The following is a 14,397-nucleotide window of genomic DNA, read 5'->3' as shown; positions in this document are numbered from 1 at the left end:
AAAAGCAAGAAGTGGCCTTTTCCCCTTAGGCCACTGGGCCTCTTGCGCACAGTGCTTTGTGTAATTTCAGCCTGAAAGGGCACATGCACGGGCAGGCAAGAATGATTCACTGACAGTCTGACGCACACAAAACCCCACCACAGCTATCCGAAGTTTGTCCGTTCTATGCTAACTCAGATCTTGCGGTCATTATTGCTTTGAACAAACCATCCTTGAATTTGTCGAACATCCAACTTAAATATAGCCCATTAAAGACGACCCAGGTGGGACTTGAACCCACAATCTCCAGCTCCGGAGGCTGATGCCTTATCCATTAGGCCACTGGGCCTTGTCTGGAGTTCTTTTTCCTTTGATCAGTAATTTGGCTTCAAGGGGTTTCTAACGCTCAAACAGCTACACTTTCGTATCTCGACGCCAGGTCGTGTTCCGTCTTTGAGATGGGCTTCACTGAATTTGTGGCGCCCTCCCGAAAGACTTAATGTAAAAGAGGCTCGTTGGTCTAGGGGTATGATTCTCGCTTTGGGTGCGAGAGGTCCCGGGTTCAAATCCCGGACGAGCCCGGGGATTTCAGACCAAGCAGCTAGAGCAACAAGGTTGGATCCTTCCTTTTGCAGCACTGAGCCAAACTCAAAACTGTCATGTTTTTGAAACCCTTACTACTGCTTGTGTTCATCTGTACTACAACATAGCCAAGATTCAGCCAGATGACAAGCGCTTATTTCCTTGCACAGAACGAACTCAGAATCGCTGCCTGCCAGGGAGTGTGGCTCCCTAACGACAAACGCTTTCTATTAAAACTAGTGCCTTCCCATTCTGTAAGAGGCCAGCATTCAGTGACTCTACAACTGTACGCAAGTAGCCGAATCTATTGTCAGTCAGGCTCGTTGGTCTAGGGGTATGATTCTCGCTTCGGGTGCGAGAGGTCCCGGGTTCAAATCCCGGACGAGCCCAGCAGTTTCAGAACAAGCAGCCAGTCAGATGACAAGCGTTTATTTCCTGCACAGAATGTACTCTGAATCGCTGCCTGCCAGAGAGTACGGCTCCCTAACGACAAACGCTCTTATTAAAACTAGTCCCTGCTCATTCTGTTTGAGGCCAGCGTTCGGTGACTGTACAAGTGTACGCAAGTAGCCCCATCCAGCGTCAGGCAGGCTCGTTGGTCTAGTGGTATGATTCTCGCTTCGGGTGCTAGAGATCCCGGCTTCAAATCCCGGGTGAGCCCTCTCACCTTTAGTATGAGTTCAAGGGTTCTCTGACTCTGTATGCAATTGCATGTGATACCACAGGATTTTTTTTTTCTTTTTTTAAGCTGGGTGATAAAACAAATTGTGCTCTTCTTGGTGTATGAAAGGCATTGTTTTCCCTTAGAAGTTGACAGAGAAGAAAGCTCATTCTGACGGAGAAGAAAGCTCATTCAGAAGCTCAAGCCCGCTTGAATGAGTCAGTCAGAAACTAGACTTGCTGAAGTTCTCTCTGGAGCTGAGACTCAGTGAGTTGCCCAAAAATCACCCGAAGGGCAATCTGATTATGGAGGAGTTAGCCATGTTGTCCTCCCCACCTCTCAGCCCCCGCCAAAGCATTTACTTTTCTTTATCAACAACTTCATAGTCTGGCCATTTACTGCAACCCACATAGTACTTGACGTCACGTTCTGCAGCATCAGAGGCTGATGCTTTGGCAAAATTGAACTTTTTTCGCAGGTCTGTAGATGCTGTAGTGGGATTCAAAGCATTTTAAATCGCTCTTAACTGAATTACCGTGGCTCTTTTGCAGAAACGCTAAGCACGGGTATACATGTTGTTCTGTGGAGTTTCTTTGAACAACTTTTCATTGACTTTTTGCAGCATTGGCTTAGAGCAAGCGCAACAAGCACGCCCTAGTAACAGCCTCCCTAGGTGGGAGGCTGATGCCTTTTAGTTCAAAATCAAGATTACGGCATAGCCTATATGCGGCTGTTTACATTTACAGCCCGCCATTTCTGTTCCATGTGTTTTGCTCCAATTACACAGCCATTTTGGTTATATGGACAAAACAAACGTATCAATGATGTTTTTCGATGACTAGATTAATTTAAAGTTCATGACTCTTTCCCACCTGTTTTGTGTGTAGTCTGCCTCTCTGCTTTCGTACGCAAAGCCTTCGTCGTAGGTCCAGTGCAAAAGCAAGAAGTGGCCTTTTCCCCTTAGGCCACTGGGCCTCTTGCGCACAGTGCTTTGTGTAATTTCAGCCTGAAAGGGCACATGCACGGGCAGGCAAGAATGATTCACTGACAGTCTGACGCACACAAAACCCCACCACAGCTATCCGAAGTTTGTCCGTTCTATGCTAACTCAGATCTTGCGGTCATTATTGCTTTGAACAAACCATCCTTGAATTTGTCGAACATCCAACTTAAATATAGCCCATTAAAGACGACCCAGGTGGGACTTGAACCCACAATCTCCAGCTCCGGAGGCTGATGCCTTATCCATTAGGCCACTGGGCCTTGTCTGGAGTTCTTTTTCCTTTGATCAGTAATTTGGCTTCAAGGGGTTTCTAACGCTCAAACAGCTACACTTTCGTATCTCGACGCCAGGTCGTGTTCCGTCTTTGAGATGGGCTTCACTGAATTTGTGGCGCCCTCCCGAAAGACTTAATGTAAAAGAGGCTCGTTGGTCTAGGGGTATGATTCTCGCTTTGGGTGCGAGAGGTCCCGGGTTCAAATCCCGGACGAGCCCGGGGATTTAAGACCAAGCAGCTAGAGCAACAAGGTTGGATCCTTCCTTTTGCAGCACTGAGCCAAACTCAAAACTGTCATGTTTTTGAAACCCTTACTACTGCTTGTGTTCATCTGTACTACAACATAGCCAAGATTCAGCCAGATGACAAGCGCTTATTTCCTTGCACAGAACGAACTCAGAATCGCTGCCTGCCAGGGAGTGTGGCTCCCTAACGACAAACGCTTTCTATTAAAACTAGTGCCTTCCCATTCTGTAAGAGGCCAGCATTCAGTGACTCTACAACTGTACGCAAGTAGCCGAATCTATTGTCAGTCAGGCTCGTTGGTCTAGGGGTATGATTCTCGCTTCGGGTGCGAGAGGTCCCGGGTTCAAATCCCGGACGAGCCCAGCAGTTTCAGAACAAGCAGCCAGTCAGATGACAAGCGTTTATTTCCTGCACAGAATGTACTCTGAATCGCTGCCTGCCAGAGAGTACGGCTCCCTAACGACAAACGCTCTCATTAAAACTAGTCCCTGCTCATTCTGTTTGAGGCCAGCGTTCGGTGACTGTACAAGTGTACGCAAGTAGCCCCATCCAGCGTCAGGCAGGCTCGTTGGTCTAGTGGTATGATTCTCGCTTCGGGTGCTAGAGATCCCGGCTTCAAATCCCGGGTGAGCCCTCTCACCTTTAGTATGAGTTCAAGGGTTCTCTGACTCTGTATGCAATTGCATGTGATACCACAGGATTTTTTTTTTCTTTTTTTAAGCTGGGTGATAAAACAAATTGTGCTCATCTTGGTGTATGAAAGGCATTGTTTTCCCTTAGAAGTTGACAGAGAAGAAAGCTCATTCTGACGGAGAAGAAAGCTCATTCAGAAGCTCAAGCCCGCTTGAATGAGTCAGTCAGAAACTAGACTTGCTGAAGTTCTCTCTGGAGCTGAGACTCAGTGAGTTGCCCAAAAATCACCCGAAGGGCAATCTGATTATGGAGGAGTTAGCCATGTTGTCCTCCCCACCTCTCAGCCCCCGCCAAAGCATTTACTTTTCTTTATCAACAACTTCATAGTCTGGCCATTTACTGCAACCCACATAGTACTTGACGTCACGTTCTGCAGCATCAGAGGCTGATGCTTTGGCAAAATTGAACTTTTTTCGCAGGTCTGTAGATGCTGTAGTGGGATTCAAAGCATTTTAAATCGCTCTTAACTGAATTACCGTGGCTCTTTTGCAGAAACGCTAAGCACGGGTATACATGTTGTTCTGTGGAGTTTCTTTGAACAACTTTTCATTGACTTTTTGCAGCATTGGCTTAGAGCAAGCGCAACAAGCACGCCCTAGTAACAGCCTCCCTAGGTGGGAGGCTGATGCCTTTTAGTTCAAAATCAAGATTACGGCATAGCCTATATGCGGCTGTTTACATTTACAGCCCGCCATTTCTGTTCCATGTGTTTTGCTCCAATTACACAGCCATTTTGGTTATATGGACAAAACAAACGTATCAATGATGTTTTTCGATGACTAGATTAATTTAAAGTTCATGACTCTTTCCCACCTGTTTTGTGTGTAGTCTGCCTCTCTGCTTTCGTACGCAAAGCCTTCGTCGTAGGTCCAGTGCAAAAGCAAGAAGTGGCCTTTTCCCCTTAGGCCACTGGGCCTCTTGCGCACAGTGCTTTGTGTAATTTCAGCCTGAAAGGGCACATGCACGGGCAGGCAAGAATGATTCACTGACAGTCTGACGCACACAAAACCCCACCACAGCTATCCGAAGTTTGTCCGTTCTATGCTAACTCAGATCTTGCGGTCATTATTGCTTTGAACAAACCATCCTTGAATTTGTCGAACATCCAACTTAAATATAGCCCATTAAAGACGACCCAGGTGGGACTTGAACCCACAATCTCCAGCTCCGGAGGCTGATGCCTTATCCATTAGGCCACTGGGCCTTGTCTGGAGTTCTTTTTCCTTTGATCAGTAATTTGGCTTCAAGGGGTTTCTAACGCTCAAACAGCTACACTTTCGTATCTCGACGCCAGGTCGTGTTCCGTCTTTGAGATGGGCTTCACTGAATTTGTGGCGCCCTCCCGAAAGACTTAATGTAAAAGAGGCTCGTTGGTCTAGGGGTATGATTCTCGCTTTGGGTGCGAGAGGTCCCGGGTTCAAATCCCGGACGAGCCCGGGGATTTAAGACCAAGCAGCTAGAGCAACAAGGTTGGATCCTTCCTTTTGCAGCACTGAGCCAAACTCAAAACTGTCATGTTTTTGAAACCCTTACTACTGCTTGTGTTCATCTGTACTACAACATAGCCAAGATTCAGCCAGGTGACAAGCGCTTATTTCCTTGCACAGAACGAACTCAGAATCGCTGCCTGCCAGGGAGTGTGGCTCCCTAACGACAAACGCTTTCTATTAAAACTAGTGCCTTCCCATTCTGTAAGAGGCCAGCATTCAGTGACTCTACAACTGTACGCAAGTAGCCGAATCTATTGTCAGTCAGGCTCGTTGGTCTAGGGGTATGATTCTCGCTTCGGGTGCGAGAGGTCCCGGGTTCAAATCCCGGACGAGCCCAGCAGTTTCAGAACAAGCAGCCAGTCAGATGACAAGCGTTTATTTCCTGCACAGAATGTACTCTGAATCGCTGCCTGCCAGAGAGTACGGCTCCCTAACGACAAACGCTCTTATTAAACCTAGTCCCTGCTCATTCTGTTTGAGGCCAGCGTTCGGTGACTGTACAAGTGTACGCAAGTAGCCCCATCCAGCGTCAGGCGGTCTAGTGGTATGATTCTCGCTTCGGGTGCTAGAGATCTCGGCTTCAAATCCCGGACGAGCCCTCTCACCTTTAGTATGAGTTCAAGGGTTCTCTGACTCTGTATGCAATTGCATGTGATACCACAGGATTTTTTTTTTCTTTTTTTAAGCTGGGTGATAAAACAAATTGTGCTCTTCTTGGTGTATGAAAGGCATTGTTTTCCCTTAGAAGTTGACAGAGAAGAAAGCTCATTCTGACGGAGAAGTAAGCTCATTCAGAAGCTCAAGCCCGCTTGAATGAGTCAGTCAGAAACTAGACTTGCTGAAGTTCTCTCTGGAGCTGAGACTCAGTGAGTTGCCCAAAAATCACCCGAAGGGCAATCTGATTATGGAGGAGTTAGCCATGTTGTCCTCCCCACCTCTCAGCCCCCGCCAAAGCATTTACTTTTCTTTATCAACAACTTCATAGTCTGGCCATTTACTGCAACCCACATAGTACTTGACGTCACGTTCTGCAGCATCAGAGGCTGATGCTTTGGCAAAATTGAACTTTTTTCGCAGGTCTGTAGATGCTGTAGTGGGATTCAAAGCATTTTAAATAGCTCTTAACTGAATTACCGTGGCTCTTTTGCAGAAACGCTAAGCACGGGTATACTTGTTGTTCTGTGGAGTTTCTTTGAACAACTTTTCATTGACTTTTTGCAGCATCGGCTTAGAGCAAACGCAACAAGCACGCCCTAGTAACAGCCTCCCTAGGTGGAGGGCTGATGCCTTTTAGTTCAAAGTCAAGCCTACGGCATAGCCTATATGCGGCTGTTTACATTTAGAGCCCGCCATTTCTGTTCCATGTGTTTTTCTCCAATTACACAGCCATTTTGGTTATATGGACAAAACAAACGTATCAATGATGTTTTTCGATGACTAGATTAATTTAAAGTTCATGACTCTTTCCCACCTGTTTTGTGTGTAGTCTGCCTCTCTGCTTTCGTACGCAAAGCCTTCGTCGTAGGTCCAGTGCAAAAGCAAGAAGTGGCCTTTTCCCCTTAGGCCACTGGGCCTCTTGCGCACAGTGCTTTGTGTAATTTCAGCCTGAAAGGGCACATGCACGGGCAGGCAAGAATGATTCACTGACAGTCTGACGCACACAAAACCCCACCACAGCTATCCGAAGTTTGTCCGTTCTATGCTAACTCAGATCTTGCGGTCATTATTGCTTTGAACAAACCATCCTTGAATTTGTCGAACATCCAACTTAAATATAGCCCATTAAAGACGACCCAGGTGGGACTTGAACTCACAATCTCCAGCTCCGGAGGCTGATGCCTTATCCATTAGGCCACTGGGCCTTGTCTGGAGTTCTTTTTCCTTTGATCAGTAATTTGGCTTCAAGGGGTTTCTAACGCTCAAACAGCTACACTTTCGTATCTCGACGCCAGGTCGTGTTCCGTCTTTGAGATGGGCTTCACTGAATTTGTGGCGCCCTCCCGAAAGACTTAATGTAAAAGAGGCTCGTTGGTCTAGGGGTATGATTCTCGCTTTGGGTGCGAGAGGTCCCGGGTTCAAATCCCGGACGAGCCCGGGGATTTCAGACCAAGCAGCTAGAGCAACAAGGTTGGATCCTTCCTTTTGCAGCACTGAGCCAAACTCAAAACTGTCATGTTTTTGAAACCCTTACTACTGCTTGTGTTCATCTGTACTACAACACAGTCAGATGACAAGCGTTTATTTCCTGCACAGAATGTACTCTGAATCGCTGCCTGCCAGAGAGTACGGCTCCCTAACGACAAACGCTCTTATTAAAACTAGTTCCTGCTCATTCTGTTTGAGGCCAGCGTTCGGTGACTGTACAAGTGTACGCAAGTAGCCCCATCCAGCGTCAGGCAGGCTCGTTGGTCTAGTGGTATGATTCTCGCTTCGGGTGCTAGAGATCCCGGCTTCAAATCCCGGGCGAGCCCTCTCACCTTTAGTATGAGTTCAAGGGTTCTCTGACTCTGTATGCAATTGCATGTGATACCACAGGATTTTTTTTTTCTTTTTTTAAGCTGGGTGATAAAACAAATTGTGCTCTTCTTGGTGTATGAAAGGCATTGTTTTGGATCAAGCAACAAGGTTGGATCCTTCCTTTTGCAGCACTGAGCCAAACTCAAAACTGTCATGTTTTTGAAACCCTTACTACTGCTTGTGTTCATCTGTACTACAACATAGCCAAGATTCAGCCAGATGACAAGCGCTTATTTCCTTGCACAGAACGAACTCAGAATCGCTGCCTGCCAGGGAGTGTGGCTCCCTAACGACAAACGCTTTCTATTAAAACTAGTGCCTTCCCATTCTGTAAGAGGCCAGCATTCAGTGACTCTACAAGTCTACGCAGAGATCCCGGCTTCAAATCCCGGACGAGCCCTCTCACCTTCAGTATGAGTTCAAGGGTTCTCTGACTCTGTATGCAATTGCATGTGATACCACAGGATTTTTTTTTCTTTTTTTAAGCTGGGTGATAAAACAAATTGTGCTCTTCTTGGTGTATGAAAGGCATTGTTTTCCCTTAGAAGTTGACAGAGAAGAAAGCTCATTCTGACGGAGAAGAAAGCTCATTCAGAAGCTCAAGCCCGCTTGAATGAGTCAGTCAGAAACTAGACTTGCTGAAGTTCTCTCTGGAGCTGAGACTCAGTGAGTTGCCCAAAAATCACCCGAAGGGCAATCTGATTATGGAGGAGTTAGCCATGTTGTCCTCCCCACCTCTCAGCCCCGCCAAAGCATTTACTTTTCTTTATCACCCACTTCATAGTCTGGCCATTTACTGCAACCCACATAGCACTTGACGTCACGTTCTGCAGCATCAGAGGCTGATGCTTTGGCAAAATTGAACTTTTTTCGCCGGTCTGTAGATGCTGTAGTGGGATTCAAAGCATTTTAAATCGCTCTTAACTGAATTACCGTGGCTCTTTTGCAGAAACGCTAAGAACGGGTATACTTGTTGTTCTGTGGAGTTTCTTTGAACAACTTTTCATTGACTTTTTGCAGCATCGGCTTAGAGCAAGCGCAACAAGCACGTCCTAGTAACAGCCTCCCTAGGTGGGAGGCTGGTGCCTTTTAGTTCAAAGTCAAGCCTACGGCATAGCCTATATGCGGCTGTTTACATTTAGAGCCCGCCAGTGGGAACTAGTGCCTTCCCATTCTGTAAGAGGCCAGCATTCAGTGACTCTACAAGTGTACGCAAGTAGTCGAATCTATTGTCAGTCAGGCTCGTTGGTCTAGGGGTATGATTCTCGCTTTGGGTGCGAGAGGTCCTGGGTTCAAATCCCGGACGAGCCCAGCAGATTCAGAACAAGCAGCCAGTCAGATGACAAGCGTTTATTTCTTGCACAGAACGTACTCTGAATCGCTGCCTGCCAGAGAGTACGGCTCCCTAACGACAAACGCTCTTATCAAAACTAGTGCCTGCTCATTCTGTTTGAGGCCAGCGTTCGGTGACTGTACAAGTGTACGCAAGTAGCCCCATCTTCTTTGAACAACTTTGCATTGACTTTTTGCAGCATCGGCTTAGAAAAAGCGCAACAAGCACGCCCTAGTAACAGCCTCCCTAGGTGGGAGGCTGATGCCTTTTAGTTCAAAGTCAAGCCTACGGCATAGCCTATATGCAGCTGTTTACATTTAGAGCCCGCCATTTCTGTTCCATGTATTTTTCTCCAATTACACAGCCATTTTGGTTATATGGACAAAACAAACGTATCAATGATGTTTAGCGATGACTAGATTAATTTAAAGTTCATGACTCTTTCCCACCTGTTTTGTGTGTAGTCTGCCTCTCTGCTTTCGTACGCAAAGCCTTCGTCGTAGGTCCAGTGCAAAAGCAAGAAGTGGCCTTTTCCCGGACGAGCCCTCTCACCTTTAGTATGAGTTCAAGGGTTCTCTGACTCTGTATGCAATTGCATGTGATACCACAGGATTTTTTTTTTTTTTTTAAGCTGGGTGATAAAACAAATTGTGCTCTTCTTGGTGTATGAAAGGCATTGTTTTCCCTTAGAAGTTGACAGAGAAGAAAGCTCATTCTGACGGAGAAGAAAGCTCATTCAGAAGCTCAAGCCCGCTTGAATGAGTCAGTCAGAAACTAGACTTGCTGAAGTTCTCTCTGGAGCTGAGACTCAGTGAGTTGCCCAAAAATCACCCGAAGGGCAATCTGATTATGGAGGAGTTAGCCATGTTGTCCTCCCCACCTCTCAGCCCCCGCCAAAGCATTTACTTTTCTTTATCAACAACTTCATAGTCTGGCCATTTACTGCAACCCACATACACTGGAAAAAAGGCCACTCCAAAAATAAGCAAAAAAAAATTAATACAAGATATTTTTGCTTGTAATAAGCAAAAAAATCTGCCAATGGAACAAGTGAAAATTCTCTTGGTAAGATTTCTTGAAATAAGACATTATATTTAAGCCTTAAAAGATATGAGTGATCTTGAAATTAGCTGGGAAAACTCATTTTTAGCTATATTTTACTAGTATTGTGATGTTTTATGTCTCATAATAAGCTTGTCATGCTCAAAAATAGTATTTTCCCCTCAAAAGTAGCATTTTCTTTTGTCATCCTGTTTGTTTCAAGTGTATTTAACTAATTTTTAGTTCTATAATTGTTACACTGTTCTAGATTTAAGTCACCACCAACTTGAAATAAGATTGGAAATGGGCATTTTGAGACAAATGCCTTGAAGTTAGTATTCCTGACTCATATTAGGCAGTGCTTTTTTGCCATAATAAGCCATAATTTACCATCCTGTCATCATCTCAAGTGTATTTACCTTATTGTAAGCTCAACAAAAGTAATACTGTTCTAGATTCAAGACATTTTACCTACTAGATTCAAGACATTAACTACTGTTTACTAGACCGAAAAAGTGAAAAATAGACTTGCATTTAACTATTTTTTTTTTGTTTTGTTTTTTAAACAGCAAAAAGTCCCAGAGGACTGCATAAAAGGGAAACAGCTTAATTTTTCTCAACATTTTGGCTCACAGTATTTATGGAACTGCATTATGAAAACATAGTAGAACATTTTATAGATTATAAATGTAAGATCCCTTTACCCTACTCCCACACCTAAACATACCCATTTTATAGACAATATTAAAAGGATAAAACATAATGAACATAATGTGTAGGGAAATGGCAGTTTTATTAACAATAAAGCATCTAAATATAGTTTGAGCCACTAATCCTACCCCTACACCTAACCATTTCTTAAAACTATGTAACTAATGTTACAATTATTAAGAAAAACAACAGACATAACGTTACACGTTTAATCGCAATAATTTATTTAGTGAGAAAATGTCAAAACCAGTACCAAAAGTCGTTCACAGGACGATGTGTCGCAGTCCTCTCTGGCAGTAGGCTATATAATATATTTGTATGAGGTAACGTTACAGAGCAGAATTTAATTTATTAATCCATGAAAACACTAATCCGGTTTCGGTTCGCTGTTCGCTCTCTGAAGGCGCGCGCGATTCTCCTTTTCAAATGTAGTACACCAATTAAACACGGCATGTCGCTATCTGTGACGAAACATGCGAGAGCCAATGAGCGTCTAATATCAGTGCCGTAAAACGTGTCGTAACGCTTCGGGCGCAATTTTTGAATTTGAATTCACCACGAGCGGGGATTTGGCGTTTACGGTCTCTGCTGAGAGAAATTATGAAGATCACTGGATGAAGGGCTGAATTTGGATCTGTTTCTTGCAAACAACACATGGATTCTAAAGATTTGGATTACACCAAGCTAATAAAATTAATGTCTTTTGTGAATTTATGTTGTGTTTTAGTGTATTATGGGTCTATAGGAGAAAAACGCCTTTTGTGTTTCACGATATATATGAGTTTTACATGACAAAAGTATGCAAATGTGTATGGTATTACTCGAAATATATAAAACTCATATAAAATTCATATATAAATCATTTAAATTTCTTATATTGAATTATATGCTAGTCAAATTAAAGTCATATAGAATTCATACACATTTTGTGTCATTTGTTTATGTGTTTCGTACAGATTTCATGTTTCGATGATCAACATCTGATTCACTTATATGCAGTTGGCAGATTCTTAAAGGGATACTCCACTTTAAAAAGAAAATTCTTTCATCATATACTCACCCTCATGTTGTTTTAATCCTTAATGAATTTCTTTCTTCTGCTGAACAGAAAGGAAGATATTTAGAAGAATATCAGTAACCAGACAGTTTCTGGTCTCATTGACTTTCATAGTAGGAAAAAAATATACTATGAAAGTGAATGAGACCAGAAACTGTCTGGTTACTGATATTCTTCTAAATATCTTCCTTTCTGTTCAGCAGAAGAAAGAAATTCATTAAGGATTAAAACAACATGAGGGTGAGTATATGATGAAAATTTTCATTTTAAAGTGGAGTATCCCTTTAAATTGTACAGTGCAGATGCCGGTTAGAGGATTACTGTCAGAATATCACTGATCTTTATGAAGACTGTTAATTTTTCTACAGGATTTGAAAGAGCAGTTGAAAAGCAATGATATTGTAAGATCGTGTATTAATTGTGAACTGTCTGGGCCTGTTGTTTGTGAACAAAATAATAACATATTATTGCAAATGAACAAAGCTGAGTCAAATATGTTTCTAGAACAGTGATTAAAATTGGCTGGAATATGTTTTTGTATATATGACATGAACTCTGGTGGTGATGCACTCTAAAAACATTTAATATGATTTACTCATTTTTTTGGTGAAACATTTTTAAACTTAGAATATTGATTAGATTTTTAAGCAGTGAAAGCAATTACTTACACTGTATTAACTGAGTAAATGTTAGTAAAACAAATTAAATAGATCTGAGTAACTGCATTTGGTACATTCACAAATAAACATGAGTAGAAATAATTACGGGGAAACATTTAAAAACAAATATTTATGAGTAATATAAACTGTGTTTATATGGCAGTAATATTAACTTTTTTATTTCCTCTAAACCTTTGTAAAAATATTCCATACAACCACCGGTATAACTACATGACATTGGCCTTTATTGTCGATTAGTAGCCTAACATTACAGCAAAACAGCATATATTTTATACTATTTTTAACACGTATGCAATATTGCCTACATCTAAACTCATGTAAGAAACATTTCGAAGTAAAAATTAAACATTTAGGCCTAAACATTAAAGTAATTCAAGTGTAATCAACCGGTCTGTTATCCAGTATCCAACGGATCAGCGCTGGTTCGCGTGCCGGAGATGGACTCGCCTCTGCGGGGGAACCTCTAACTTTACACCGCCGTCCTGCGTCACTCACAGCCGAAAGATGCTGCGACGCGACTGACTCCTCAACCTGCCAATAAACAAACAGTGCACAGTTCTGAGGACATTTTATCATCCAAATTAGTTATATTCATTATCTTTAAGAATATAGTCGTGTGTTTTATATGCAAGGCCTTACAATCACGCGAAAAGGCAGGCGCGAGTCGACACTCGTTTGAGGTGAGTAACATTGCGTCTCTGTATTAACATTGAGTCTCTGTATGTTCCTTCGCATTAAATAAAATTATTTAAAGCACATTAATGATTATACAGATAAAATAAAACATACACACCTGAATTCCACAGAGGAAATGCACCAATTATGCGAGGCTGAGGAGAGGAGAACTGTTCTGCACTGGAGAGAGTTCAAACAGCGCGCGCGCCGCTCACTCGACTCAACCGTCGAGTTGTCGTGACGTCAGAGGGTGGGGGAGGGGTGCGTTGTTGTAATCATAGATATCTATGGTTGTAATCATAGACAGTAAAATATGAGTAAACTTAATCAATTTCTTATGCTTGTTAAATATTAATAATATTGATTTTATTTAAGTAATATTTGTGGTTCTTGAAACAGATTAGTTTAATTATCCATTCTCAAATATTGTGATGGAAATTTCACAAATATATTAGCTCAGTGTATTTTAAATAAATAATTGGTTAGTCAAATACTAAATTATTTTAGTGAAAAACTTCAAACTTAAATATAACTGTAAATTTCAGACAAAATTTATTGTTGGAGTTTTAGTCAATTATTTCGGTAGGCTATGTTCAACTCAAACTATCAAGTAAATGATATTCAGAGATTTTAGTTAATAAAGTTAATTATTACTGTGATATTTACTAAGCCACTGAATTATTTTTTAGAGTGATACGCATAAGAATCACTTCAACATTTAGGAAAGTTTTATGTTTGTAGGTTAAGAATAGAACTGTTGTATACCATAGTAGTACTGTGATAAAGTTTAGAGAAATTGTCACAAATGAAAATTAAATCTGGTGATGCAGGATTTAAAATGAAAAATATTGATATGTGAAATATCCAACTGTATATTGTAGAACACATTCTAATAAAATATTTTTGTAATTAAAATGTGTGCTTGTGTGTGTAGTTTAAATGTTTAAAACATTATGTGGTTTTTGCAGCGTATATGTCCCTTACAATATTCTGTTGGAACATATAAGAATCACAGGAGTTTTTAGCAAATCTTTTCCATATGGGGAGTAACATTAAACCATTAATAAATGCGACTGAAAATTTAATTGATAAGACAATTTAATGCAATAGAGTCAAACCCACGATTTTAATATGCATAAGTTAAATAGGAATACATACAAATTTGTACGTCGGTAAAGTTGTTTATACGTAAATAAATTACATTTTTTTTGCTGTCAATATATGTCATTGTGAGTTGTTGTGAGTTGGGCATGTTGACCTGCAGTTTTCAATAAAGCAGATTTGTTGTCTCAATTCAAGTCAAGTCTGTTCCTTGAAACAAGACGATTCATCTTTTACAAATAACACAGCAGCTTATGACATGTCAAAAAAGCTTGTTTCATCTGAGATATGACTCAAAACAAGATATTTTTAAGACAGTTTCACTTAACAAGATATTCAAGATGCACTGTCTAA

The 14,397-nt window shown here is 41.9% G+C and overlaps 12 non-coding genes across 12 annotated transcripts; 8 read left to right on the top strand and 4 right to left on the bottom strand.

Moving 5' to 3' along the window:
• Positions 1 to 255: 255 nt before the first annotated feature.
• trnar-ccg (transfer RNA arginine (anticodon CCG)) lies at positions 256 to 328 on the bottom strand. The gene has a single exon. It is a non-coding gene; the product is annotated as a tRNA-Arg (tRNA).
• Positions 329 to 488: 160 nt separating this feature from the next.
• trnap-ugg (transfer RNA proline (anticodon UGG)) lies at positions 489 to 560 on the top strand. The gene has a single exon. It is a non-coding gene; the product is annotated as a tRNA-Pro (tRNA).
• A 318-nt stretch (positions 561 to 878) lies between these two features.
• trnap-cgg (transfer RNA proline (anticodon CGG)) lies at positions 879 to 950 on the top strand. Its single transcript has one exon. It is a non-coding gene; the product is annotated as a tRNA-Pro (tRNA).
• A 1,462-nt stretch (positions 951 to 2,412) lies between these two features.
• trnar-ccg (transfer RNA arginine (anticodon CCG)) lies at positions 2,413 to 2,485 on the bottom strand. The gene has a single exon. It is a non-coding gene; the product is annotated as a tRNA-Arg (tRNA).
• Positions 2,486 to 2,645: 160 nt separating this feature from the next.
• Positions 2,646 to 2,717, top strand: trnap-ugg (transfer RNA proline (anticodon UGG)). The gene has a single exon. It is a non-coding gene; the product is annotated as a tRNA-Pro (tRNA).
• Positions 2,718 to 3,035: 318 nt separating this feature from the next.
• trnap-cgg (transfer RNA proline (anticodon CGG)) lies at positions 3,036 to 3,107 on the top strand. Its single transcript has one exon. It is a non-coding gene; the product is annotated as a tRNA-Pro (tRNA).
• A 1,462-nt stretch (positions 3,108 to 4,569) lies between these two features.
• On the bottom strand, positions 4,570 to 4,642 carry trnar-ccg (transfer RNA arginine (anticodon CCG)). The gene has a single exon. It is a non-coding gene; the product is annotated as a tRNA-Arg (tRNA).
• A 160-nt stretch (positions 4,643 to 4,802) lies between these two features.
• Positions 4,803 to 4,874, top strand: trnap-ugg (transfer RNA proline (anticodon UGG)). Its single transcript has one exon. It is a non-coding gene; the product is annotated as a tRNA-Pro (tRNA).
• Positions 4,875 to 5,192: 318 nt separating this feature from the next.
• Positions 5,193 to 5,264, top strand: trnap-cgg (transfer RNA proline (anticodon CGG)). The gene has a single exon. It is a non-coding gene; the product is annotated as a tRNA-Pro (tRNA).
• Positions 5,265 to 6,717: 1,453 nt separating this feature from the next.
• trnar-ccg (transfer RNA arginine (anticodon CCG)) lies at positions 6,718 to 6,790 on the bottom strand. The gene has a single exon. It is a non-coding gene; the product is annotated as a tRNA-Arg (tRNA).
• Positions 6,791 to 6,950: 160 nt separating this feature from the next.
• trnap-ugg (transfer RNA proline (anticodon UGG)) lies at positions 6,951 to 7,022 on the top strand. The gene has a single exon. It is a non-coding gene; the product is annotated as a tRNA-Pro (tRNA).
• A 1,662-nt stretch (positions 7,023 to 8,684) lies between these two features.
• trnap-ugg (transfer RNA proline (anticodon UGG)) lies at positions 8,685 to 8,756 on the top strand. Its single transcript has one exon. It is a non-coding gene; the product is annotated as a tRNA-Pro (tRNA).
• The last annotated feature ends 5,641 nt before the right edge of the window (positions 8,757 to 14,397 follow it).

Source organism: Siphateles boraxobius, unplaced genomic scaffold (assembly GCF_051911475.1).
Source record: "Siphateles boraxobius isolate OS27281-9 unplaced genomic scaffold, OSU_SipBor_1 25, whole genome shotgun sequence".
Taxonomy (NCBI): domain Eukaryota; kingdom Metazoa; phylum Chordata; class Actinopteri; order Cypriniformes; family Leuciscidae; genus Siphateles; species Siphateles boraxobius.
The sequence above is the reverse complement of the archived record's forward strand: the minus strand, read 5'-3'. Positions and strand labels throughout refer to the sequence as shown.